The following is a 9,627-nucleotide window of genomic DNA, read 5'->3' as shown; positions in this document are numbered from 1 at the left end:
GATGGAGATGCAAGATGAACAATTTAATATAGCGACATATACTCAGTAGCAGTTCAAATGACACATTCATAACCAATTATCCCCCTTAGGCCCAAGGCTGTAAATCTCTCTAATAACTAGTACATTATTCGTCCATAATTCTGTGGAGAAAGTAACATGTGAATCCAAGACCCTGCTATGTCCCATTTTTATCTAATTCCTTAGTGCTGCACTACTTCTTGTAAAGTATGTGTTCCGTTTTCTTATTTTCAATTGCCTGCGGCGGCTGTCACTGGGGACTCTCTTGACAACGAGACAGCTCTATCTCAGGAGGGCTCCTCGTGAAAACAGGCGATCAAAATAAATAAAATGAAGCGACTAAAGACACCACCACAGTAAGAACTGTTCAGGTTCAATCAAAGTACAGTTTGGCTAGCGTCTCTCATTCTGCCGGTCAGTCATGCTTGGAATATAAAAAAAATGCCCTCTTCTCATTCTTTTTTTTGTGTGTTTACACCGAGGCAGGTTCGCAATTTAATTATGACTCCTTTCAGAGACCGAAAGGGAAAAAAAAAAAAAAAAAGATAACTTCCTCTCAACTGAGCTGTACAACTTTCTTCTGGACCCTGTGCAGTACCCCAGTGCACATCCTGATGGATGTGCCCATGTACACAGCGTTTCATTGAGTGGTCAGTGAGTCTATGTACTGTAGTAAGTTTAATTTATTCATGCATTTCTCACCTTTCTAAGAAAAAAAAAGAATTTGTGCCGACCCCCTCCCTTCTTTCTACACACCCCTACTCTTCGTGCCAAATCCTGCAGGCAACAGGACGCTCTTGTACATTAAATAAGAACTGTCACCCTAGGCAACCTGCAGCAATGAAGCATTTATTCTGCCTCACATTTTCTGGCACTTAGAATTATTTCCTTCATGCCTGATAACCAAATTACAATATGGCAGGTCTCCCCGGAGCCACGGGATTGTTAGTGCCAGCTCACAACATACTTTCAACTGATGTGGCATTTCATGTACAGCTGCCAATCAAGAAGCAGAGGCAAGAAATGCAAATGAGGGCGGGCCCGATGGTGTTCAATTACCGCACCGCGCTTCGCATAATCCCCCCGTCCTTCCTAATGACTGACAGCTTGAGCTTTCTTCTTCTCCTTTCCCCCCCTCTTTTTCATATAGAGCAGAATAGGGAGGGGGAGATGAAATACATTTTATTTTTAAAAAAAGAGAAAGCTCACAAAAAAAGGATGGGACAAAGATACCTTTTTGGGTTTCATTTTTGTTCTTTTTCTTCAGCGGTTCAGATTTAGCTTCACCCTCTAATTGGATCGTGTTCTTTTTTCCAGTGTGTTTGGCAACACATTTGGAGGAAGCTTGACGGGCCACCTCTCTCTCAAGCTGTATCTTGTCCCAGAAGGGATGCTGCGTCTAGTTCTTTAACTCCTTGCTCAATTCTTGCCCTCCTACCTCCAAGAAAAAAAAAACAGCAGCACAATTTAGAATTCAAGACGTTTTTGAGAAATGTATGCAGTGTCAATGCATGTTATGTTCACTTATGCAAAGGTGTCACTTGACTGCCTTTTGTTAGCATCTTGGACTGTTTATAATGTACTCTTAATCACCACATTGCTGAACTTGTCATTTCCAATACACCTTACTGACTGCGAGAAACTTTACCATGCTCCAGACAAGCATTCTCTCCGACATTGTTCGCATTGTTATAGTTGTAAAATAAACCCCCCTCTGCTTTATTCAATAACATGAAACAGTCTGTGGTCTTGAATTTCTTATCATTTTTACCCTAGAGGTTAAATTTAACACTTTCCACTAGTTACGTCAGTGAACAAAGATTCACATGAAACAAATGATATTTGACGGCAGTTTGCTTCATAATAGCAGCTATAAAATGTTTTAGAAATCCCAGACATCAAGTTTAAGGTTCCATTAATGTGAAGTCCCATTTTTGAGATATCGGTCTTTCAAAAATCACTTGATTCCATCACAAGAGATCTCTAAAGCAACTTGTGAAGTAAGAAAGTGTGTGAAAGGAGAGGAATAGACCACTTAAACTTGATATTGTGAAAATACTGATGAACATGTTAAACTGCTTCCCAACAAGCCACAGCTAATAGTCTCATGGGAATATGTATTACCACAGAATAATGATTACAACAGATATGTCAAATAGAAATTCTATTTAAAAGTTTGGAAAGATGAACTAAACCTTTCACCCCTGGTATTCTAAATCAGTCATTCCAGACATCATTTCTTGAAATCTATATATAAATCATATCCAGATTCATTCATTTTCTCCCATGCATGATTCATCTACTCATAAACCATGCTCCAAACAGAAAGAAATTCTGTTTCAACCTTGTAGTGTCACACAAACACTACTCTTCAATGTGGATCTTCAGATTTCCTTCTGTTGCTCTAACAAAGAGCTTTTTGGAATCAAGCAAGAGTCTCTGGTTCCTCAGAACCAACCTACAGCTCCCTCTGCATCAGACTTGCAACTCCATCCTCTTGCTTCTAAAACTCAACCAGCTTCGCTGCCAAGTTTGCTGCCACAGTTCCTGTACTCAAAGAATCATCACCCTTACAACCATCCACTTTTTCCCCACTAAACCCTCCATAACATTCACTTTTATTCTTTATAATCAGACCCACACTGCCCCTGCACACTCTGGTTTCTCTCTGTCACATCCAGCACTCGTCTCTCAGGGCCCAAGTCTACACATGCTCAATTTTCTTGCTTCCCTTTCTTAATAATAATTCCTTACACTTATAGAGCACTTTTCTGGACACTCCACCGCTTTCCATGCAATGGGGATTCCCCTTCACCACCACCACCAATGTGCAGCCCCACCTGGATGATGCGACAGCAGCCAGAGTGTGCTAGTACGCTCCGCACACACCAGCTATTAGTGGGGCGGAGAACAGAGTGATGAAACCAGTTCAGAGATGAGGATTAGGAGGCCATGATTGGCAAGAGCCAATGGGAAACACAGCTACTCTTTTCAGGGAACACTATTGTTCTGCCTCTGTCCCAGGTGTCTTACACAGCTAAAAACCAAAACCCTTGGTGCCTTCAGACTAAGTATTCCTTTTCAGTCCTACCTCCTCCCGATGACAACTCCTTCACCCTGAGCCCAGCAGGTGTCCTGTGTACTTTTGTCTCTCATTTAATATCCATCTTTTCTTCTGCTTCCATCCCTTGCATTCAGCATAGCCCAGCTGCCTTCAGACCTGTTTTCTCAGCCCATCTGACTCCTTACCTCAGCTCATTCAACATGCATCCCACCATAACATAAGACAGGATACAAACCAGAGAATCCAGTCCATTTGGTAGTTAGTAGTTAATTGATCCAAGGACCTCAGGCAGCTGTTTGTTGAAAAAAGCCAGGCATCTACTTCAACAAAGCTGGGTAACATGTTCTATACTCCCACAACACTCAAGATGGTTCTCCTCTTAGTTTCAGCTGCATTTTCACATACTATACTTCCCAGTTGTGCCCTCCATTTCTACTTTGCTGTATATGTTCAGAAAATCTGATGGATTGAGGATTAAGGATTAATAAATTGATCCTTAAATTAATTAAGGATTAAGGTTCCCTCAGAATCTCATTGTTATGCCAGAGCGCCAATAAACAAGCTAAACCCTATGTAAAGCAAGTGTCCGAGATGGCAAACAAGTCCGTGAAGCACAGTCCAAAAGTGCAAAATCCAGAGGTTGAAAGGAGAGGTTAAAATCCATGAAATCATCCAGGTAAAGCACACAGTGAGAGAAAGCAATCAAGCAGTGAACTGACTGGGACAAGGATCTTAAATAGTGGGGGGAATGGGGGACGTGATTGGATAATGAGGAAACAAGTGCAATTAATGTGGTCAGGTGTGGTGCGTGGTCGTATTACTTGTGTGTTCAAGACTGAAGTGGTTCAGTTCCATTCACTTGTCAGTGCAGGACATTCCTTTATGCCCGGAATGTTTATTGATGCTCTTCTCTGGACTGGTTGCAGAGAAGTAATGTATTTTTATTAGCACAGTGAGTAATATTGCAAACAATATACTAAATGAGTCCTTACTAGTGCTTTATACAGTTTTAACATAGCATCCTGTGATTTAAATGTTAGGCCTTTAATTAGATGTCCTAACATTTTGTGTATCTTTTTAATTGCTTCCCAACACAGTACTTCTTGCTTAACCCTTCCCATTTAATTTCTGTAAATAGTGTTTGCTAATCTTCCTAATTAGATTTTTGTTAATTGTGAGTATTCACCCCTTATCAAAACCTTTTGTTTTCTATTCAATAACCAGTTCTCAATCTAAACACTTGCATTTCCCCTAAATGCCCACTGCCTGCAATTTGAGAATTCATTATGAGAAACGTCATCAAAAAGCTTCTAAAAATCTAAATATACTATATCATGTGTTCTGTGTGTATTCATTACTATTGTTTGTTGCTCACTGTTGCAACTCTAACAAGTTGTTTCGGCCAGGCCTAACCTTTTTAATTTAATTTTATTATTGCCTTGGATATTATTTCCATGTGAGTGAAGCTCTAGTTTAAGCTTAAAAACGTAAGTGATTGTTGAAAGAGTTACTTCAATGTTTTCTGAATAACAATTGTTTTTAAAGATATATTTCTAACAGCCATCAGTGTTTCCTTGACCTCACAGCAGTCTGCATGACCTGTTAATCATCTCCAACTACATGCTTCACTTGCAATGTTGTTTTTTTCTGCTCATAAGACTTTAATTTTGTTAAAATATGTAACCACTGAGCTTCTGTCCCCAGCTCCTTCTGACATTTCTTCCTCAGTTCATAAATTCTGTTTGTATTTTTTATCTGTCTTCCATCCTCCCTTCTATATCAATTCCTGGGATCCACCGTGGCCCAAAACTCACACTTTTGGTTCCTGCTGTTCCTGAAGCTACTCCTTGGTTCCAGGTCAGTGTCTCCAGTTCAGTCAGCAGGCTGAGCCTATAACATGTTCTCTCTTTTTATGTCCTGTGGTATCCAGCAGAGCTTAGTGGAGGTTTCTATTTCAGTGGTTACACACTGTAACCTCTTACAGTGTGCGGGTTCTTCAATAAAGCATGCACACCCTTCACCAGACCCTCTCTTTTCAGCTATTATCACCATAGTCTTCTTCCTGTTTGTGGCCATTCCTCATTCTGCTCCTCCAAATTGCCTTGGGTTCACCCCATCTCACAATCACTTTATTCTTGGGAGGTCCTGTGAGATGTATATGTTAAAATAAAATAAATCTTCTTATTCACTCTCCCAGCTCCTTTCAGGACACTGTTTACTACTGCCCTCTCTCTTCTTCCATCTGTATAATCCCAGAGTTCTATATCACATTTAGCACCTGTTGTACAGTGATATTATGTGTTCAGTTTACCCTAATCAAAGTTAAATTAAATATTTTGGGGAAGCTCTAGGTGTAGACTTTTACGCCTTTGTTTTTGCGGGCATTAAATCCTTGTCCTGTAACATTTGCTTTGGCTACACTATATACTATACACTATACACTATGATCCCTGCAGTCATCACCATATCTCACCCTAATCCTTCTTCCTCCTCTTCCCTCCGATATCTTCCCCCATTGCTTTTACTAACAGGGCTTTTCAACCCTTGTCTTTTAAGGTTGCTGCATGGCCATCCAATCCTGTGTGTCAGAGGTCACCAAATGTATAACCTATTTCTCTGTCTGCCTTCCTCATCTTGCTGTTTCCTTCATATCTGTAGTTAAAGGGAAGAAGCCCAGATTCGCTCCATGTGCCTCCATGACACTTCCCCTGTGCAGTCTGCTTCATAAACCCCCATATGCCTACTGGTTCCTTTCTCCAACCTGGTCAAGATTCCAAAATGTGCTGTTGAATTACTGTCTCACCCGGATACTAACTTCACTCATTACCTGGTGGGTGGCATTCAGTTTGCAAATTCCAATCTCAATTCTGTAGTCTTTCCTGGTGAGTTAAGTCTTCACTTTATGATCAGCTACTTTCATTCTCCACTTATTCATGTTTATTGTATCAGAGCCTATCAGGAGCACCATTGGCAATTATTCAAGGAAAAAGTGTTTAACAATCAACCTATCAGCCCCCCATGATTCTCCCGTTCCAAGCATTAACAGCTTGATTCCCTGTGCTGATTTCTTCCCTTCATTACACTACCAAAAATGATACTATTTCCCTCATTACATTTGCAGGTCCAAGCGCATGTTTCAAACCTGACATCTCCAATGTTTCTTAGAATCATACCTTTCAGCCTCAATCTCTGGTATCTCTTTAGAATATCCTGGCAAAATTAATTTTCCTTCATTTAACATTGGCTGCAGGACCATTCCAAAGATTGCTTAGCTGAGGCAATCTGCAGCAGCCTATGAAATAATTATAATCTCCCCTTTCTTCTTTACTCTGTTGTTGATTTTCCTTTTCATTTGATTTGATTTTCTCGGAGCTCCCCCTACAAGACCTTCACAAAACCTGATCTCTATACAAAATCAGGGGTCTCTCTTTCCACAGATAAAACATTTGATTCTAAATCAGGTATTTGTTTTTGTTATGTGTTTGACATTTTTTTGTTGTTTGATTAAAAACTGTGAAAAGTCAGTGATTTGGTGCAGGAATTAACTCTTCTCGGTACCCCAGTACCTTCAGGACCCACTGTCTCTGTGCAACATTAAACTGCTGACAAAGCATGAATACTAGAGTTATTTGAGTTTAATCTTTAAGGGGTCTGTTCCTGTCTGACCCAAAGTGAGCTCTTTTACTTATTCACAGTAGAGGTACACACTAGTGATACATTGTCTTGTCAGTGAGAGTAAGTCCAGAGTCTTGAGTGACCACATGCTAACACATGAGAGGAACGTTCTGCATTCTGCTTCTTGGCCTTGGTTTCTCAGCCTGATGGGAAGCAGCAGAAAATGCAGATCTCTATTAGACAGCATTCCTCCAAAAAACAGCTCATAACCCTCCAGCTGATGAAGGCCCACCCACCGAGGAAAGTACTGGTCTGGTTGTGCATTAGTGAAGATGTTAGAGAATGATAGTAATTTAGTTATGGAACCCATATATCATCAACTTCAAAACTTCTTCAAAATAAGGTTCTGTTATTTTGTTCTGTTTGGTATGGTTAATAATAATAATTTATAACGATTCCTTACACTTATATAGCACGTTTCTGGACAGTCCCCTCAAAATGCTTTACAGGTAATGGCAACTTCCTCCCACCAACACCAGTGTGCAGCACCACCTGGATGAAGCTCCAGTCTGCTCACCACACACCAGCTATCAGTCAGGAGGAGAAAAGAGTGATGAAGCTAATTCAGAAATGGGGATTATTGGAAGGCTATGATTAATAAAGGCAAATGAGAGATTTGGCCAGAACACTGGGATAACATCCCTACTCTTTTCAAGTCACACCCTGGGATTTTTAGTGACCACAGAGATTCAGGACCTTAGTTTTATGTCTCATCCGAAGGATGCCACCCTTTAACAGTATAGTGTCCCATCACTATACTGGGGACTTAGAACCCACCCAGACCGCAGGATGAGTGCCCCCTATTGGCCCCTCTAACACACCTGCTGACCTTCAGTGGGTTGTCTGTTGTGAGTTGCAGTGTGATGCTCATTACATTGTGATTGTTTGCACTATGACTTTACCTTGGGTTTCCCTTACATTTTATCGGAAATTCCATTCATGGGACTGTTTCTAAGAGCTGTGTGGTAGAACCGTTTCAACACTTCTGCAAATCACAGTGACGTCAAAGACGAGTACCGTGAAACGCCATCTGAGCAGGGCCAAACCTTTAAAAGCTCAGGAAGAAATAAATTGGTTTTGAAGACAAACATTGTTAAAAGCACAAAACATATGTAAACTAGACCTGGTTAAGTTTGAAGAAGGACTGTGTGCACTGAGACACCAAACAATGTGTAGTTTCAGGCGCTTTCACAAGGATTCTTACAAATTTTTGTTCATCCTCCAAAGTGATAGAATCTTTAGTCCGTCACTCAGCTGAATATTCCCTTTCAGTCCTTATCAGTCCAGATCTGGATCTGTGGAGGATCATTCACCACAGGACAAGACAGTATCATGCCTTAACTTTCTGTACCAGTACAGTATGTTCTGAGCTGCCTATACTTGGTGCTCAGCTCCAGTCAACACGCAGATTAAAGCTGTCTTTATGAATAAAGTAGGGTTCCTCTTATCTCAAAGGGAAGCTTTTAAATTCGGCTAATCTTTGTAGTGCACCTATTGATCCCAGCATTCAAGGTAAGCCAGCTGAAAGGGCTTAGTCAAACTCAGTGAGTGAAGGCAAATGACAGCTCTGAAGTAGAGCTTGTCAGAGTCAGGGAATGTTGGCAACAAAATAAAAAAAAGTGAATTCTACCTTCGAAGTTGTCACAGAGGAACAACAAAAAAAAAAACAAAGAGTGGAAGATAAATGTTTAAAAATCCTCCAGTCTAACTTTCACTAGCATTTGTTTTAATTTTAGTTTTTATTTCATTTCCTTTTCCATCCCCTCTCTCTTCTTTCTTCTGTCGGAAACAGGGAGCTTTTGTTGCATTCAGAGGGGTTGATAAATCAATCCATCAAAAAATTCTTCTCGGTGAAACTCAATCAGGAAAGGTCATGTCGGCGGGAAAAGAACAGATTAAATTAGCATTGAATTAGACATGGAAAGTGAGCTCTGTCAAAATCATCACTGCGCTCAGCACAATTAGAATATGTTAATTATGCATTTCATTAAGGGTAGGAGCTCTTTGAATGTGAGATGAAATGTCACTGGTGTAGGCATCCGAAAAATGGAAGATTGCCAGGCACAACTTTCTTTGTACAACGTGTGACACCTTCATTAACATCAGGGATTGCAGGTCTGATTGGACTTTTTGTATTAGTTTAAGCTTTAAGGCTTTCAAAAGCACCGTTTTTTTTTCTCTTTTCATTCAAATGTGGGAGTTAGGGACTTGTTAAAAAGCACTACAAGAACCAGCACTTGGAGAAAAATGCAGTGTGAGGAATGGCTTCACAGTGAGCACCACAATGACAAACAACTTGAGGACACAAAAATGCACATTTTGACTTTGACATCCTTTTTCCTTGCAGGGTAATGGTCATTTTGATTTTCTCATGCCTATCATGTATAATGTATCAAATCAAAACAAAACTTGGAAAGAGTAAGAAAAGGCCTTTATCGCTGATTTTTAAACCTAGCAAATTCAAGACTTTCAGACACATAAGGTGTAAGAAAATCTTTTTTTTAGCAAAGGGTCTTCAAGTCGCTCCAGGAATCGCCATGAGAACACTCTTTTTCTTCTGCCACACCTCAGCCCTGACCCCAGCACCTTGGTTCCTGTCCCATTTCTAACAAGAGCTGCTGGTGTTGCTGTGTGCACCAAAAAGAGTATTGGCTCTGAGGTGGGAGCAGGCCTCCCTGAGGGGCTCATTTCTGGCAAAAGTAAACAGAAGCTTTTCCCTGAGATTATCCCAAATTACATTTTATTGCATTTCAGAAAAAAAAAACCAGACACTTCGATCACAGCATCCGTGTTTCTTTTTGCCATTTTCTTTTACACATCAAATCTCTATCAATGTAAAATTTAAAGGTATTGAATTTAGCAATGTACAA

The sequence above is a fragment of the Lepisosteus platostomus genome, chromosome 15 (genome assembly GCF_059453375.1).
Source record: "Lepisosteus platostomus isolate fLepPlt1 chromosome 15, fLepPlt1.hap1, whole genome shotgun sequence".
Lineage (NCBI taxonomy): Eukaryota > Metazoa > Chordata > Actinopteri > Semionotiformes > Lepisosteidae > Lepisosteus > Lepisosteus platostomus.
This window is presented reverse-complemented; position numbering follows the sequence as displayed.